Source organism: Coturnix japonica, chromosome 4, assembly GCF_001577835.2.
Source record: "Coturnix japonica isolate 7356 chromosome 4, Coturnix japonica 2.1, whole genome shotgun sequence".
In the NCBI taxonomy this organism is placed as follows: Eukaryota; Metazoa; Chordata; class Aves; order Galliformes; family Phasianidae; genus Coturnix; species Coturnix japonica.
Window position 1 is genome coordinate 61336581 of NC_029519.1, and position 20471 is coordinate 61357051.

Below are 20471 nucleotides of genomic sequence, written 5' to 3' on the forward strand. Positions count from 1 at the left end.
AGATTTCCAAAAATCAGAGAAATGAAGCCACTTCATATGAAAGAGAGCAAATTTAATTGAGGATCTTCACCCAGGGATCATATCAGTTCCAAAATGCAATTGTATGTTTCACAGTGATGAAACCTTGTTTCAAGCCAGATAATCACTCAAGTCTTAAAGTGTCAATTAGCTGAAAAATGGGATAAGATGAATCATAAAATCATAGAATCCTTAAAGTTTGAAGAGACCTTTAGAGGTCATCTAGTCCGACTGCCCAGCAATGAGCAGTGATATGCACAGCTAAATCAAGTTCAGGGAACACTTTCAATATTGTGAATATGGAGTCAGAAAAGTTTGGGGATTTGAAAAAGCTTTAAAAGCTAGAAATGGTGTACAAATTTCCTGTAAATTCCTGAACAGTCTACTGTACTGTAGTCTACTGCTATATAGTAATTTTGGTGTATAATGTAATGGTATTGCATGTGAGACTCAGAGAACACTTTCATTGTCAGTGAATGGTGTTTTAAGACCTAATAAGTGGTGCTATAAAGATTTATCCTGTGAAAGTATTTATAGATTAATAAGACTTCAATTGAAGGATATCTGCTATGTGAACTGTACTATTATAAAATGATGGGTTTTCTAGAATGCCACTAAAAGAGAATTTCAGTGCTGACCCAAGGGGACAGATGACACGAACGAGTACAATATCTGTCACTTTCCAATCATCACTGTTTTCACATCACAAGATGTGATCATGACTCTTTCCTCCAGTGCACACACCTAAAAAAATCAACATTGTACCGATGTGTTCTGGTGACTCAGCTCTCAAATAGATTTGAAACCAGTTTACTATCTGTAAATCCTCTTTGTTGCTTTTATTAGTTTACTGTTTTTGTTTATTTGTTTGTTTGTTTATTTTTCTTTTTAATGCATTGTCAGTGCTAAACCAAACTGTTCCCTGAGAGTTCTGGTTTCATAAAATACTTTATGGGCACTTGCTTTGAAAAAAAAAATTAAGTAATTTTATTCTTTTCATGAATTAGTGATTGATAGACTGCTAATCTAAGCAAATGTTTATCTTCCTGTTCTTGCACTTATTAGCCATTTGTGTGACTGACTCTTTGATCCATGTGAAAATGATTAGCTCATGTTATCTTCAAACAACTTGAAAGTCCAGAGACTATAAAGTTGAACTCAAATCAAATGTCAATAAATTACTGTGTGGTAGATAAAAAAAAACTGTTAAGATTTCTTTAACACAGACAGTAAAGACATGCTGGACAACTGCAGTGTCAGATTAGAAAGACTTACACTGTGTTTTTTCAGTGTGTTCCCTGTGAATTCTATGAAGACGTGTCATACACTTGTTTTCCAAAAATAAGTGGTGCATTGTGCACTGTGCCACTGGTTAACATTAGCCAGTTTGAGAAATTCTAATTATGCAGAAAATGCATATACTTAGAACTTGATAACTTTGCAAGTGTTTCACTGACTGGTTCTCAGAATTAATCTGGAGACATTATTCAGGTTCTTTCAGCCTTTTTCTTATTGCATGATGCTTTAATGCAAAATGTTTTTATTATAACCAGAACCCAGCAACATAAGTAAAGTTGGCAAAACAAGATACTGTGTAAAAGAGCTTCTACTACTCTAGGATGTCTGACAGTAAGACAAATCAGAAAATGGGAAAAATATGCATTTTTCAAGGAAATATATAACATGAGACTAAAATACAATTAACATCGTATATTCTGAATTATCTTACTTCAAGGATTCATACTGATCCCACCAACACCATCTTTTTCTTTCTTGTGGCAATAGTGAGTTTTAAAGGAATTACCCAAGACATCTCTGGTGTATCTTCATACCCAGCACATTCACCTAAGGTATTTATATGATTTGCAGATCACAAAGCATAATTCCCTCTTCATTTTGGCAAAAATGTTGACCATTAATTGAAGTAGTACCATCATCCTAGGGTTGAATGTGAGATTACAAGTTTGTTGAAGTAAACAGGCAATTGTTTTATTTCCTTCAACATTTACATTATATTTTGCCAAAGTATGACACTGGTTTCTGATGCAAAGGAAGACTAACTGCATAATTGGAAAACATTATAGGACAAAACATTCCATCATTTGGATTTTCAGTTCATCTTGTTATTGGGTATGCTACAGAACTTATGTTACAGTTTAATGCCTAGAGTAGGCTTGCTCACCTTATTTTATTGACAGTGCAGGTCTATCCGGTACCATTACCTGTATTCTTGGAAATCTTCCTCTGTAGTAATATTTCAATATTTTTATCAAGTTAATGTAGAAAGATTTGTGAAGTCTCTGAGTGCTGTGATAGTCACAGAAGCTCCACAGGTTGTTCAGTTGTAAAGACCACACAAAACTGCAGTGATTTCATTCTTCTCTGACAAATATACAGTGGCATAAGAAATTGTTTCAGCGGTGGGGGGACTGGAGTTCTCATTGCATGGTGGAGATGAAAACTGTAGGCTGTTTTCTGTCTTTAGTATTGTTAGAATTAAATTTGCTCTTGTGGACAGCTTTTTATTCTTTGGATGATGTTTCCTTTTCAAAACTTTTCTTCTCTCTCTGCTCTCACTTTTGGTGCAGACTGAAAAGAAATGTGGTTATAAATAAAACTTGAGTTAACAACCATTATTTTAGGGTAAGCAGAGAATGGAAAAACCATGCTTCTCTGAAAGAATTTGTTGGCAGATGCCCCCGGGTATTTCAGGAAGGTGTTTTCTTTTGAATCCCTTTGGTCTTACTGAAAGGATAAAATGTTGCATCCCTCCACTGGGATCTTTGCTTCACTTCTTACAGTTTTTGTGAAGCATTGTGAATAACTGATAACAATGTGACTATCATTTTACAAAAATTCAGTTTAAATTTTTTGCATTTTTTTCCAGTAAATAATATTTTAAATGCTGATTATGTGAATAGAGACTACATTTGATTGCAGCAGAACATTTCTGAGAGAATATTAGGCATTTAAATTTAGAGAGTGACCAGTACAATAAAGCCAGCAAGGTACACTACATAACACTAAGTGCTGAACATTTAAAAATAAATAAATAAATAAATAATCTTAATCCAGGCAAAAAATTGACAATTCAAATCAATTTAATTTGCATTTAGATATAATCAGTTCCAAGTATGAAATGTTATTTAATCAGGTAACAGCTTCATTAGCAGTAGTTAATCACACACTACCTTCAACTCATTTTCAAAACTTGGAATTATTTATTCAAATTATAGCAATTTAAATATCTTAGTCAAGGGTTTGATTCATCTGAAAAAATACTTACACAAGCTCACCATGAATTTACTGATCATTTAGAAATGCCAGATTGTGGACAGAATATCTAATTTTAAAAGGATAATACATGTGATATCAACTATAAGGATAGCATTCTGCACATTGAGCAACTGTAGTCTTAAAGGAAACTGGATTTCTTTAATTTATAGGAACTCTGGGATGTTAGTGTTACTTTACTCATGTGCATTTCCTGAATCTGTGAACCCAAAGAGCATATTAAAGATGCCTCTAGCTATTTTTTTTGACTTATCTTTCTTAGAAAACACTGTAATCTCTGAGAGAATACCTCCAAATAAATAAATAAATAAATAAATGAAACTACTCACAGCTTTTATTTGTTCTGTATGCAATGCATTTGATCAAACCATCAATTAGCCTTCTAAACACAGCATAAAGAGCAGCAAAAAATGGATGCAGTTAAGCTGCTTTCCCTATATGTTATCCGATTTACAGATATGGTAATTTTGAATACTTGGCATAATATTACATTTTTTTAATAACTATGACTTCAATGATCATGTTCCAGCAAGTTGTATGCTGGGATAAAACATTTTTCTGTTCACTGAGGGTTTTAAATGGGTGAAAAAGGTAAGATATAAGACACTTGTCAAGTACATTCAAAGCGATTTCTTTAGCAGTGTGTGATGTATAGTTTGTAGCTTTTCTGTTGTGCAATGCAACATTAATGCTCCCATTAAGTTGTGGTAGTTTAAATTTCTAAATGATGCTGTCTGACAAGATGGTTTTTTTTTTTCTCTAAAGAATGAAATAATAAAGAAAGAATAATGAGAAAATAGTATTCTCACAGGTACTTGGGAAGAAAAAATGCTACTAGAAATTCACCAGACTTGTTATGCTTAAAAGCTTTTCATAGTACCTCAAGTGCTGTATGAAGTATTTTTGGTGTTCAGTAAATATTTGTTACACAAAAATGGATCTGTCTTTGAAAGTTCAAGGAAGAGTTAGACAAAGGAGATGGCTAAGAACTATTCTAATGACTAATGTATAGTATAAAAAAAAAAAACAACACTATTCTACAAACTAGAGAAAATTGTGTAAAATAGAAAGAGCCCTAGCATTTATACTGGTGCTTTCTTACATTTGAACCCATGGTCAGTTTGCTAGGTATCTGTAAAGTTTGGACTTTTCACTGCTGCATGCAAATTTCTACCATCAGAAGAAAATTACAGGAAGTTTATTTAAAAAAAAAAAAAAAGTGCTTACTTTCCTTTTAGCATAATGAGCAGCTGTTTCATAGCTAATATACTGTTTAAGTGTTACTAGCAGAGCCACATGATTCCCATTTTCAGTGAAACATGAAAGCACAAAGAAATGATGAAACAATCCCACACCTTCACTCAGATGTTTGCATTTGAACCTGAAGCTTGTCTGAGATGAAGTACTATGATATGCTTCCTCTCAAAAATAAGCAGGTACATCAATTTTTCACTGAGTATTTCAGAATTGCATCCTGCACTTAAGAGTTCATTTATGATATTCAACAAAGTGAAGTACAAGGTTTAGCACTGGGTTGTGGTAATCCTGTGTACATACTGAGAGAATTCCTTGAGAGTAGACCTGACAAGAAGGACTTAGGGGTCCTGGTAGATGGAAAAACTCCAGCCAGTAGAGTGTGCTTGCAGCCTGGCCAATATTAATCTGGGTTCCATCAGAAGAGGGGTGGACAGCAGGGAGAGGGAGGTGATTGTCCCTCTCTACTCAGCCTTCATGGGGGCCCATCTGTGACTGTGACCAGGTGTGGAACCCCCTGGATCTGGAGCTGCTGGAGCTGCTGGAGCTGCTGGAGAGGGTCTGGAGGAGGGCCACAAAGGTGATCAGAGGGCTGGAGCACCTTTTCTATGAAGACAGGCTGATGGAAATGGGGTTGTTTAGTCTGGAAGAACTAGAGAAGACTTCAGGGAGTTCTCAAGGGAATGGTGGTTTTAAAAGAAAGCAGGGAATATTTAGATTACATGTTAGGGGAAAGTTCTTCACTGAGAGAGTGGTGAAGCACTGGAGCTGGCTGCTCAGAGATTGTGGATTCCCCATTCCAGGAGGTATTCAAGGCAAGGTTGGATGGGGCCATGGACAGCCTGGTCTAGTACTTGATCAAGCAGTTGGAAACCCTGCCTGTAGCAGAGGTGCTGGAACTTGAAGATTCTTGAGATTCCTTCCAACCCAAGCTATTCCATGAGCCTATGAGGAGTTAAAAGTAGTGACCTGAGAATCTTTCTGCCCTGGACACAACTGCGTGGACTACACTCTTGCCTGCCTCAGAGAAGCTGTCAATTTAGCAGTCTATTAGTCTGTGTGAGCTCTATGTGACAAGCAGATAATTTAATCATGCTCAAGCCTTTCTACACATTTGTAATAACTCTCTGTTGATCTATATTAATGTAACAAAAAGTAAACAGATATAACTCATAAAAAGATGGCTTGATTTTCTGGGAAATCCAAATGAAGTACAAATGGTTGCTATAGCACTTCTTACATCCATTGTCATTTCCTTGTATTTTTATGCATCTTGTTAAAAATTCATGTCTGTTTCTTTAAAAATAAAAATAATAATAAAAATTTTAAAAATAAAAATTGAAATAATTGTGAAGGTAACTTGGTAAATACTGGAATTTAGATATTGCTTATGAAAGCCATAGAAATAGTTCACATATTTATTTTGCTCATAGTGGGAATTCCAGATCTATGAAAACTTTACTTTCAGCACCACGAGCTGGACTCCAAACCTACAAGGATTAGAACTAACCTGTTTAAATTCTTGAAGAAATAGTTGGATATGAGGATTATCAGCCAAGGATAGTCAGTACTCTCAGATACTCCTGAAAAACATAGAACTGTTTTTTGTTTGTTTGTTTTCTATTAACTCTCTTATCAACTTTTAAAAACCTAGCACTGACAAAGAGAGAACATTCACAATATTTTAAGAAGTAGAGACAATTGTCTTCTTACTGTTTGAAGAATGTAAACATCAGACAGCCATAGCAGTCCTGGATTTAAAGGCAAAGGATGTTAATAAGTACTCTGTATTTGCCACTCAAAGCAGATGTACCAAGATCTTATTGTAGTCTGTATTTTAATATTTGTTACCATAACATTATTCAGATGTCAAAGAATATCCAATTCTAATACAAGTATAAAATAACTGAAAATTTCTATAATTACCATACTTTTGTACTTAGTAGTATTTAGATTTTGAGAGAAAAAAGGAAACATTTAGAGCAAGGAAGCATGTCCTGCTTGGGTTTCTATGATGTTTTAATTACTTCTAAGATACCAGCAAGCTATTTTCTAAGCTGGTCTTGACAAACATTTATTTTCAGTCTCATTCATTCTTGTAAAAGAATTGTAAGTGGCCATTGTAAATCTGAGACCTTCCTTTAAACAAGATAAAGGTGTAAGAGAATCTGCTGCTCTTATAGACTAGGAAAAGGACTACAGGCATTTGTATTTCCTCCTATACATCACTTGTCACTGTACATTATCTTCCAGTAACAGCTGGTGACATAGACATTATGCCGTTAGGAAAGTTCACTTGTCTCTCTTCCATTTGTTTCAGTCCATTTACCTCAGAGATAATACTTTATTTTGGTAGATCTGCTCACAATATCTTACCCAGATCATAATTTAAAACACTTCTGTTTGGGATACAGATCATGTATTTTTTACTTCCTTTAAAATAGCTGAAAATTATGATTCCTGCTGTTCTGTTGTTTAATGCCACAGAGGTTGTCCAGCAAACTTTCCTGTAGAAAAGTTTGTAGTTTGAGAAAACCAATTTCTATTTTTGTATCATTCACAGCTTGTACTAAGACATTTTTCCAGACATATTTCTCTTGTGTTCATTGCTAAATTCCTTTGTTTCTCCAAAAAATAAGTATTTCTTTTAATTGAGTTTCAGTTAAAAAGCTTTATCTGGCATCACTAAGAAGCCCCTCTTCACCATCTCCTTACATACTGGAGGAAGCGAATTTCCTTAAGTGTTTTCCATGATATCCTAATTGTGGTGACCTGGCTGTTGTCAACTGCATAATACAGTTCTGAAGAACAGATTCATTTACCCACTTTTTTATTTTAAGTTCCCTGAAGTCTGAGCACTAAAAGAAGTGCATTAAAAGAAGTGCTCAGACTGCACAGTGAAGATTTGAATAGCAGTTTTTGGTTATGATTTCTCTAAAATGCTAGTTTCTACTTAAAATCCATATTCAACACTGGACCAACTTTTTATTAATATTAGCATACAAAATTAATACTTTTATTGTTATGAGTAAGGCTCTGAGGGTTTCTAAGACAGTGTATTTTAGCTAATTTTTATTTACAACAATAGAGACATCTTGTAATTGTTTGGCTCCATTCAACATTGGTTTGGGATTAATTTTCCTTTCCACACTTTAAAAGGTTCTTTATTTAATAATTTTCTTTTTTAAATCTACCTAAAGACCTAATGAATTCCCAGAAAATGGGATAGTTTTAAGTTCTTATATTACTTAAGTGTTTTAATTAGATAATAGGAATGGAGGTGTACAGAAAATGGAAAATCATTTGCTTTTTGTAGAAAATGTATCCAGGCATATTTTTCTGTGTTTTGATTTTTTTACTATATATATTTTCTTGGCTTGTTTAAATATTCTTCTTAAAAAATAAGAGATATTTCCCTCTGCCTTCCTCTGAGCAGTTTATGACCTTTTTTTTTATATATATATAAATGTAAGATTACAGCTATTCCTACTGTTAATGGAACTTAACTTCATTTGAATGAGGACAGGGCAATAAACAAAGCCTGTTTTGTTCCCAGCCGTCAATTTTTCAGAAAGCTCAAACTGAACAAAGTCTGTCACATTAATTTTCTCTTTAAAAAAAAAAAAAAAAAAAAAAAGAGAGAGAGAAAGAAAAGCTGCTACTGCTGTACCTGCAGTAAGTTTTAAACCCTCAAAATTCTAATTTTGGAAATTGAGAGTGCTTTATAAATGTGTTACCAAATGACAAAAGCTGCTATCTGTCTCACCATCCTGGGCAGAATAAACCACAGATTAGAAGGAATATGAAATTTTTGCCTTGGAATGTATTTATTTATTCAATACATTTTTCTGACGGTGGCCTCATTTTTGTTAATAATCTGGTGGGAGACCATTCATGCAAAGCTACTCAAGTGTGCCTGGGAACAAACAAAGACATTTCCAGGCACATTTTAAGATGTATATTATCCTGTCAAGTTAACAGGTAGAACATTTCTCAAATCTAAACACTGGGAGTATTAAAGAACAGGAGTGATTTTCCTATTTAAATAGTAGTATTTGTAGACTAGATGTTTACCTTAGAGCCTGACAAGCAGAGATTGTTAGTGAATGGAAAGAGTATATTTGCTTCACAAGGACTTGCAGTCTCAGCCAAAAACATCTTGCATTTCATCTTCTTTCAGAAAAAATAAGTCATGAATAAACAGAAAGTATTTGCTGATTTTCGGTTTGGATGAGTTTACGTATGAGATGCAAAGTAAATTCTGAGGAAGTGCCTTTTCACTTACTACTAAAAGGACTGGAGAGTCTTTTAGATTAGTTATTAGTGATTCTTTTTAAAGTAAGTTCGCAGAGAGAAAGAAAAACAGTCTTGCTGGAAAAGGCATACAAATCCTTCTTCCATCTATCAAAAGATGAAGTCTAGGAAAGTGAGGCTGGCAGAACTGAAATATACCGGATGGTTATTGTCTAAAAAAATTGATGTTCCCCAATGTTACTTAGAAAAGACAAGAAATGGATTAAAGCCAAAACTATGATTTACATACCTACAAAAACTGTAATGAAGTACCTCAAGAAAGCTAAATTCAGCTCATGTGGATAGCTTTCTGCAGATAGTACTTCCGGAGTTTTACAAGATGCGCAGTTTTGTGTTATAGGATAGTCTGATAAACCTTATCATTAGGCAGATACCAATAAATGCTTAAGACGTGGCTAACTGAAAACTACATAGTGAATGTCAGTAAGAAACATTCACCAAATGAAAATACTTCTATGGGTCAGTGCTAGACCTATTATGATTAAAAAGTCACAACAATCATTAAAAGACAGATTAAATATTACTTTATTTCAGTTCAACAAATATGTAACAACTATAAATTTACACATGAAACTATGTGTACATAGTGCAAAATGAGCACCCTGGCACATAGGCAGTGAAGGTTCCTTGGAGGTAACGATGATGCTGGCATAATCTGCAGAGTCCTGAGTTATGGAAAGCCTAAACATTCTGAAAAGAGTGTAGGAATCATACGGAACCAGGCAAGAAAGCTGTGAATTAGTTCTAGGGAAGCACTGCATGTGAGGAGATTCTGGGATGTAAGAGGAGAACTGAATATAAATAGGATATTAACTTTCACATATAGCATTTTAAAGATATGCTATAATGCTTTGCTTTGGCTTTCCACACTAGTTTGAGTTTTCACCGTTTTATAAAAAATAAAATGATGTCAGGGTAGTTTCACAAGAATCTACAGAAATAATCAGAAGTCTACAGAAATATATTGTATGATAAAATGCCTTTTGTTTGGTCAGCATATAAATAAATAAGTAAATGAATTTGAAAAAGGGTGGGGTTTTTTTTTGTTTGTTTGTTTGTTTGTTTGTTTGTTGGTTTGTTGGTTTTTTTGTTTTTGTTTTTTTTTTTTTGGCAACAAAGCAGTTGCTGATAGGTATTTAATCTTACTGAGAGTGGCATATGGCTGGAATTTGAAGCCAGGCATAATCAACTGGAAATAAAGTATCTCCTTAGCAATGACGGTTTATTAACCAGGTATAAATTTCTCTGTAGGTCTTCTCCCTTCCTGTCTTTGCACAGTGAGGTTCTGCATAAGATCATAGAATGATTGAATCAGATAAAGGGTTTGGGTTGGAAGGGCCTTTAAGATCATCTGGTTCCAAACCCTTTGCGATAGGCAGGGAGACCTCCCACTAGATCAGGTTGCTTAAAGCCCTATCTAGCCTGGTCTTGAATGCCTCCCAGGTGGAGGCATTCACAGCCTCAATGGACAACCTGCTCCAGTGTCTCACCACACTCACAGTATGAAATTTCTTTCTTATATCTAGTCTAAATCTACCCTCTTTCAGTTTAAAGCCATTTCCCCTCACCCTGCTTCATGCCCTTATAAAAAGTCCCTCTCCAGCTTTCCTGTAGGCCCCCTTCAGGTACTGGAAGGCTGCTATGAATTTCTCCCAGAGCCTTCTCTTCTCTAGGCTGAAGAGCCCCAACTCCCTCAGAGGGTCCCAGTAAGGGAGGTGCTCCAGACCTCTGATCATCTTTGTGGCCCTCTTCTGGATCCACTCCAACATGTTCTTCTTGAGGGCCCTTCATGCTGAATCTCTCAACAACTGACAGCCCCGAATCCTATCCTCAGAGCTGCTTTCAAGCCATTATCTGCCCAGCCTGTATTTGTACTTGCAATTGCCCCAGTCCAAGTGCTGGAGCTTTTGTTGCATTTCGTTATGTTCTTGGTTCATTTTTGTTTTGTTTTGTTTTGCTTTGCTTTGCTTTGCTTTGCTTTGTTTTGCAAGATAGGCTTCATATAGCTGTGTCTGGTTTGTTTTTATACTGAAGTCATTCTAGCCCTAGCCAGTCTTGAAGTGTAGTATAACTCTTGCTGCAGCACAATCAATCTACTGGATAATGATAAATACTTTGCATCACTTTCCCATCTCCTCTGTCAGATGAGGTTAAATAGTCTAGAGCCCCACAGCCTGGGAAGGGACAAATAGGAGGGATGTAGAATTGGCATATAGTCAGTCTCTTTCTTATGACACAACAGCCAGCAAACCCAGAGAAATCAGCAAACTCCTCTTCTAAAAATGATGCAATACTTTTAGATACAATCTATCTAAACTATTAAATGTCCTGTAACAGAATGTTGTGTGTTATATGTCCTAAAAAATATAACCCAACATCAAAAAACTCTTGGAAGACTGACCCATGCTGTTCCTCTATCCCATTTCTTAGATAACACATCTGAAAAGTGTGAAATGTTTAGTCAAACTGCAGTGCCCTGGTGTGTGCTGTTTTTCCAGCTTCCTGAGCTCACAGATTTAACTTCAAAATCACTCCATCAGATGCAGCGTCCTTCTAAAAACATACTTAGTGAAAAAAAAATACATTTTTGTAATTTCTGCTGAACCTCACAGAACCTGAATTCATTGATGGTTATGTGTGAATAATTTTTTGCAATAAAATACTGGAAAATCATTTTATCTATATGCAGAAGTAAGAATATCCAAATGAGAAAATAGTCTAGTGTCTCTATGAGATAAAAAGCTATTTGTGCATCTTGGTTAAAAAAAATTAGAGGAGACAGACTCTCTAGTAAGAAAAAAATTCAATTTTAACCTCATTTCTTTCTCTCTTGGGCAACTCGCCTTTGGAGTTTAACTATGATTTCTTCTTCAAAATGATGTGGTTGTAATAAGGTGGAGAATATATTGCTTAGGCAAGATCAGTCAATGGAATAAAATCAATATCATTAGCCTAAAAGCTCTGTCTAGCCTGTACATCATAGGGATTTAGAAGTAAAAGGGCCCTTAAAAGAACACATTTACTACAGATTTCTCCAGAGGCTGATGAAGGAATTACAAAGAATGATGAAGGAATGCAGGTAGTTTTTAGAGGGGGTAGCATAGTCCTGTTCTTCTTGTACTCCATGTGGACTGAAAAGACTGTTAAAAGCCATTTCTTACCATTGCTTTGGTATTTCTACTCCTTTCAGTTAGCATAAACTTCAAAACAGTGTAGTGAAGTTCAAGAGTTTTACTCATTAACGCTATTCTAAAAGTATCTTTAGGAACAGTGTTTCTGATATGTCTGTCCTCCACGATCAATAATAAAACTTAGGAAAAAACTGCCGCAAGCACTGTATCAATTATTCTAATTTTTCAGAGATGCTTACAGAGCATTTCACTTAATTCTGGAAAGTGCAAAGCCTATTCTAATTTGGAATCATCTTGACTTACTGATGAGTGTCATCATCCCTGTCATTGTCAGCATCATAAGCCATGTTTGGATGTGAAAATAATTAGGTAATCTATCTATCATTAAGACTTGGTCACTTTCTGTATCATTCAGTGGCAGTTCATGTAATAGAAGTATCTATCTCCAAAGCCAGAGAAGTATATGATGAAAAATCATTGAAACACAAGAGCCTGAGGGCCTCTGGGAATTCTCACTGTGTTATGGATTTACACTGAAAATAAATTTTAAACTCTCAGTATTCACTGAGCCTTTACAGTAGTAAATAGATATGTATATTTACTTATAGAATAATGAACCTTTCTATATTTCTTTTTCTCTTCTGATGATATTTTCCTAAGAAGAAATACCAAATTTTGAGTGGTATTTTGTTTTAAAAAATTCTTAAACACAGTTACCTGTATGCATGATTTTATTTCTCATACAAATTCAGCTTGGTTTTAGGAGAGCACAGTATGTGAACTTGTTTATTTCAGGATATAAAATTGACTTCAAAATACAGCACTTTCTTTTTCTCACTAATGAACTGTAAACTATCAGGTTCCTCACCTGCCAGAAACTTACTGATCTGTGCTGCAGATGTTACATATTAAAAAAATAAAAATAAATAAATAAAGCTAATATGTTAGTCTTTAGAAATAACACAAAAAGGTTTTTTGACAGTGAAATATAATACCACAGAGAGTTACCTTTGTACAACACACATGACTGTCAGTCAGAGAGGCAGAGAGTGACAGAAGCCAAAGCAAGGGCCAGATGTGAGTGTTCCTATAGAAAAGCTGAAGCTGGGATACAAGTCAGTTTTCAGTACTGCAATAGTTTGAGGTGTTTTGTTTTTTTTAGGTGAATAGGTATTGAGTTTTATTCTGACCAGAAAGTGAGAAAATCTATGTTATTGCATCTCACATCTGATACATTTCTGCCCTCCCTTTCCTATGTGTTGGATTCTGCTATTTTGATAAATTTCTAATCTAGTTTATAAGGTTGGTCTGGTTGGTGCCATTAGGGAAGACTCACAGCCTCTTGGATGGAGAATATCCATGTGTGGGTGTCTCAACATAAGAGATCTACTTTGAATTCAAGGTACAATAGTGGGCGCTATGTTAAAAGGCTGTATTACAGGAACAGAATAACATTCTCCTATAGGCATGAAAGGGATATATTAAATTATTTCACACTCATCTTTCTTTAACTCTAGCTAAGAGACTGTGTTGATACCAAAATACCAAATGGGAGGTCAAAAAATGGGCAAAGTGCCTTGCAGTATTTGCTGACTTTATCAAACATGAGCATTTTGATATACCTGATGATTTTGTCTTTGAAATGAAGTGCTGAAAAATGATCCAGGATAGCGGAAGACTCTAATTGCTGTCAGTGAATAGCTGCTAGAATTATAATTCATTACAGGGAAAAGAAAAAAAACAAAACATGGAATTAATGATGAAACTAACACAGAATCTACTTAAGGAAATTATGCTATATTCTTATTATTGCAATGAAAGGAAGTTCAAGCAAGAGAAGCAATGAGAACGAAATATTTGTAGGAAGAATGAATGTCTTTATCTGTCCAGACTATCATCATTATTCTCATTTCTCCCTTGCAAAATACCATTGAGAACAGACACTGTGTAGAGATACAGCCATAAAACTTATAACAATGTTGTTAATAAATACAGCTCTCAACTTCATTAAATTGTATGACATTATCTTGGTGAAGGACAGAGGAGGAGGTCTTCAGATTTTACGTAGGCTGCTTCAAAAGTAATGCCACTTATTTATTTCCATGGAAACTACAACAGATATAAAGAGCACAATAACAGCTTGATAGACTAAATTCTCAGATACAAAAGACTATTTTTCAGAATAGTCACCACCATTAGCAATGGATTTTCACCAGCAATGTACAAGAGCCTGCATGCTGCACTTGTAAAGTATCTGCTGCTGTTGCCACTGCTGAAATACACCACCCACCACCTCACTGTGCTCACATCCACTGTTTGGTCTCCATAAACGTTCAGCAAGTGTCAATGAATATCAATGGGTGCCATTTTTTTCCACATGGAGGAATTCAGTGACACACCTTTGCTTCATACATATTTCCATGTCAGACATCATGTTGTCAGACTGCCCCCCTGCTGTCATCTGTCACACAGCAACAACTTGTAATAGAATATTAATGGGAAGGCTCAACTTCAATTGCCATACCACCAACATTTAAAGCAGCTCTTATATGAAAGAAGACCAATGTTTAATTGCAAAAGCTCAACTTTGAAGGGACTACTGCTTGTTGCAAATTGTTTATATAAAAGTAAAATGCAAGAACAGATGAGGATTCATAGAATGAAAAGCAGCTCTGGAATCTAGCCAAAATATTAAAACAAGAATAGAAAATATACAAATAATCTTTAGAAAGTTTCGAATTGTTTAATTATAAGTTACTTTTTAGTTATAAAGAAAAATAAGCATAGCATCATATTATTAGTACAATGGCATGGACTATTTCTAGAGATAAAGTAAGGCTTCAGTGGTGCACCACTAATTTTGATTCACTTAACTTCAAGCTTGTAGTAATATGGATGATGAATCACTCATCCATCACCTTAGGAAGCAAGTTTTCTTGCTGAACCAAATTATATCAGACAGGGGATATAGCAACTCTGCTTAGCAGATTTAAGAGGCAGAGGGAATGTGATGAATAATGGAAATTTCTCTACAGCCTGAACCTTGCAGCATCATGCCATAGATGCATGTCTTAGAATGAGACTTACATTCTTAGACTTACCCTGGTTATGTTTCACAGCATTTAAAAGGCATCTGGAAGAGGTAGGTACAGAGTTATTGTATAAGCATGGGAGAAAATGCAGATGTTCTTATTTCAGTTCCTTCTCTCTTCTAGTTCAGTACCTCACCTGCAACAGTATTCTTCTTCTTGCTTCCATGTTTCTAAAACAGAAGGCTCACAATGTGCACATCCTTTAAGATTTGGGGTGTAGTGACATAAAATAATCAGATCTAGGCTTTTCTTACAGTACCTTTCAATATTGAAAATGAATTTGTCACAAATATATCAAAGAAATTTGTGAACAATGTCCAGAGCCTATTTTCCCTTTATTTTCTCAAAAAAAAAAAAAAAAAGAAAAAAGAAAAAAAAGTAAAAAAAAAGGTGTGATGAGGTTCTCATTCCCTTCTCAGAAAACTGAAAGCTTTGGTTTGATTAGGAATCTGATCATAAGTAAATATTTAAAGCTGACTCTCAACATGCAGCTAATTATGGGATAACTAATTCTACTGTGTTATACACAGAAAATGTAATTTATTAGTGTGCCAACTGTGTTATACTTAAAATTAATTTTACACAGAAATAAATGGAAATGTCTTGAGAAGATGAGTTTATATTTCTGGTAATAAATGCTTTCACATAGGTGGATGGTTGAGCAAGATGATCTTAGAGGTTTTTTCCAACAGTAATGATTCTATGATTCTCCAAAATAAGAGTATCTTACCAATGAACTACTCTTGGTCTACTTCCATATTATGATCCAGAACTCACATAAGCAAACTAGAAATGCCCATTAAATAAATACAGATCATCTTCCAAAGCTTCTTTTTACATTTTTTTCTTTTTTTTAACCACTGGCCAGAATTTTCCACTGCCTGTTATCTCAGACCCTAGTAGAAAAGAGAGGGTAATAGGAGACATTCAGTTCTGCTTCAGACCTCTTCAGCTGTGTTCTGAGATATTTCTCATTCTTCTGTTACTTCACATTAAAATATTAAAGACTTATCACTATGTTCCTTTGCATGCTTTTACATTTTTTGATTTTAACATGAGAGTTGTTTCTTCTCTTTATTAGTGTTTGGTTTATACATTATATACCACGATTATTAGTCTTTTTCCATGGCGACAAACTTTGCTGAACTTGTGACTTATGAATTACTTTCTTGCCTTAAATAATTAAAACTGTGCAGTACTGAAAAAAGATTGCGTGCTGTTTACTAGCATAGCTACGAAGCTACAGACTTATATGACCCTGACCAATTTGTAATATAGACTCTGCACAAAAGCAATATGTCTGTTGAACCATGAATATTCTCTTATAGCTGATGGAAAAAATAATTGGAGGGATGCTGAAGAAAGATATGTTTCTCCCCAGACAAAAGCGCAAAGCTGAAGTGCTAGCAAAACTGTAAAGATCTTTCCAATAAAAATCTATTTTCAACAGACAAAATAAGACTCAGATATTGTGGCATACATGCTGATATGAGAAAATCATGAGTAAGATTAGGAAGGAAAAATATAAATTCTTCTAATTCGGATCCTGAATAAAGACAAGTGTCTGTTTAGAGGAAAGAATGTGCCTTTTATAAAGTACATTGTTGATATACACACAAATATGAGAATGAGTGCACAGGTGGGTAACTGACAGTGTACTGAAGAAATATTTCAAATAAATACAGTGGATTTATCTATAAAGTTCATTTCTATTTCAGTCAACATAAATTCCTACACTTTTCACATCACTTTAATATTTGAGCATCTTACATATTCAAGTGCTTTGTGAGAAGAAGATATTGATTTCTTAAAACATACCAGAAGGGAGAAAAGCCTTTTTTTTGTTGTTTCTTAATTTACAGATGGAAGAGCAGATGAAGGGATTAAAGATCCCTGAGGATTTAGAGTGAAAGTACTTCCCATCCAGGCTCATATTTAAACTTTTTGTTGATCAGGGTCATGTTTTCTTTCAGTGTTTTATTGTGTGGTAATATAAAGCAATAGGTAACCACTGTGAATCAACTCTATATTCAAGAGATGTTCTATCATAGATCAGATATTGTTATTTCTGTGTTTTGTAAAATATGCATATCGCAGTCTGAGAGGATAAAAAGACGTTATTTCTGTTGCTAAAAACATCTTTTTATCATTATATATAACATATCTATATATTTTATGTTTGCCTTCTTTGCCAAATTTCCTTTCCTTTCCTTTTTATATGTACAACCAAATGTTTTTTTTTAAAAATCCAGTCTTTTAAAGCACTGAGGTTCTTCAAGGGAAGTTCAGGATACTTCTCTTCCAGTTACATTACGGATTTTTCCCTCTCCAATTAACAGACCATCCATGGAAATTCTAACTGGATAAATATTCACCTTGACAGCACTTAATTACAACTTCTCACTTGCCTTTGCATAGCATTTATTTTTGCTTTTTCAGTAATGATTTCTAAGCAAACTAAAACATTTTTACAGTAATATGTTTTCAATTTCTTAGCTACATTCTTAAAACTTGAGGCATAAATCATCCCTGTTTTGCTATAGAGAGCTACAGAATGTTGCACCAGCATTCACAATATTCTGCAAACAGTATTCTGTATACAATTCTGTATATAATTTATGGTTAAGTTTCTCTTGCTTATAAGTTCAGGGATAACACTTTTGACTCTGACAAAAATGCAACTTCAGATGATTTAAAGATTGACGAAATCTCATATTAATTCAAAACTAAATTCACACATGAATGAACCTAACTATTTTAGTTTTTCCAATCTCAAAAATTGCTTCACTGCAAATTCACATGCTTCTTATGTATTATAGGAGCATGTGAGGTTGGTTTTGCTGCTTTTTCTAGGGAGTCTGAAAATACTAGAAGGAATATTGTACATGCATAGCAGAGAAACAGCCTTCAGTTCTTTCTGTAGGTGAGTATGTGTTAAATATTTCTTTCCACAGCAATATTATTTTCACTGATTCATCCAACTAAACAGATGTTGGATTGCACAGCTTATAAAATGGGGCTCCAAGAAATGAATAAGAACTCTGGGAAAGTCTGTACATCCTCCAGGCCTCAGCTGAAGACATGAGAGAAAGCTGCATGAAAACCTGAGCAGAAAGGTTTGAAAGCTTCTTGGGCTGTTTCTGGGCTATTCCTGTGTGACTGCACATCCATTCCTATGTTGGAGGCACCCAACGTATGGTACTAATGCAGGCAGCTCCTGTTTTTGGCTGAGATGACTCTAACAGCCATGTGGTTCTCAGATCTTGGTCACTGCTTGTCAGCTCAGTGGTACAACTGCATGGGCACAAAGTCGGGGGCACTCATGCTAGTTTGGGCTGCATCCTTACTCTCAGAGCCTGACTCAGCACAGTGCTGGGTTAGTAGAGTTCTGATCCATGCTAATCTTTTGGAAGACCAATGACTGGTTTGATAAAAATTTATTTGTATTAAAAATTGAACTGGTTCTCCCACATTTACTGTTTCAAAAGGAGAAATAAGGGGGAAAAAAGAGAGAGAGAGAGAGAGAGAGAGAGAAATTGATTTTTGTATATATCTAAATGAAAATCAACCTTTTTTTTTTTCTTTAGTTTAAATGGCATTAAAAATAAATAAATCCTATTTCTGTTTGTTTTACATCTCAGTTTTTCAAGATAATATCTGAATTTCCCAGAATTTTTAGCAACTGAAAATAAAATCCCACATCCTCTTCATTGCTTTCATTGCTAGAACTCTCAGTGTAAAATAATGTCCCAGTAAGAGCAAGCAGGTGTTGACAATAAAATTGCCCACTATCACATCAAATAGATAAGAGAGAATTTCTGGTTCCAGCTCTGACAAAAGTCAATGTCAAACTCACAGCTCTGTGTGAACAAATAGCATCATAGTTTGAACATATGTGACAGAGTGTAGAGTTTGGCTATTGAATGCCAAAAACTTCTACATGGAAAATGGGAGAGATTCAGTATGAGTTTTGAGAAAGAGTTTTATACATCCTCTGCTCTCTGTTTAACATCCTCTCTGTCTCAGGCAAGGTGAGCCAACCAAGGAAACTCTCTCCAGGTGGCTGGGCAAACTGACAGGTGGATGCCTGAAGAATTGTAGGACTTATTATGGGGTGCAGCTGGAAGAGAATTTTGGGACTTCATAAAATTTATTTGGGGATGTTTCAACAGTATTGTTGAAAAGTGCAAAACTTACTGTGATATGTTTAGGGGAAGGGTTAAAAGCAGGTATCAAGGTGAATAAGTGAGGAAAAAATATAGGAAAAAAGAAGGAAAAAGGGATAAATGCAAAGACTGACTGGATCCTGACTGGGGCAGATTCCATGTCCTTAGGTGTCTAACAGGAGCCTCTGGAGGCAGACTTACTGCATGTTTGTGCCATGCCCCAGCAGCTGGCATTTCCCAGTAACCAGGACGGATAGGACAGAGTCACTGTGTTTATCACATCTATGAGTGCTATTTGTGTCTGTGCAGATGACAGCAGGGGCACCTCCATCTATTTCAGTGCTGCTCATGGCCATTTGGTTCCATCAGGAATGTGTGCCTGGCCTTGGTACTAGATAGATCTGGAACTGGTCAGCCTATACAACCTGCACTGAAGTTATCCTACTACCTTTAGCAGCTGGTGGGGAGACTTGTCAAAGAAAACAAGAACTAATAAGAACTGCAGCTAAAATAAGTTTCCACAACAACTTTAAACATTTTTAGGACTATATTTCTTCAATACTACCAGTGATAACTAATTTATCACTGCTATGAATGTTTCCTTTTTCTCATTATGCCAAGGTTGTAAATAACACAAGTGGCCTAACCTGCACGAGGTCTGGTTTTACAAATTTTGTGCTCAACACATCCTCTAAAAGCTATAAAACCCTCTCCCAATAACAACATTAATGCAATGAATTAGGACATATTTCTCACCTTTCCCAAGGCTGCAATCTGTTGTAGTCTTCCTTTCAAACATGTTTGCAGCTGCATTAGGGTTTTTTTATTCAAGTTTGCACTATTTTCCACATGCTCAGTCCTACATGGCTGCACCTTTTGGATAACTTCTAATTGGTGCATGTGGAAGTTATTCACTGCTTTCCACTTGTGCTGTCTTTTACGTCTAAAATGTGAAAAAGACAACATTTACTAAGATTGGTAGGAAAGATCAATGCAAAGTAGCTCACAACTATAATTAGAGATGGTTTCCACAGAGTCACCAGCTGTGTTATGTCCTTCTCCATACAACTCATTTACAAGTTGCCTTTTGTATACTTTATGCTACGTACTTTCATAATAAATGAGATATCTTAAAAGACTCTCCTTATAACTCAAACACTATTATTTTTATTCATGTTAAGTAGTATGTTGCTTAAATTGTT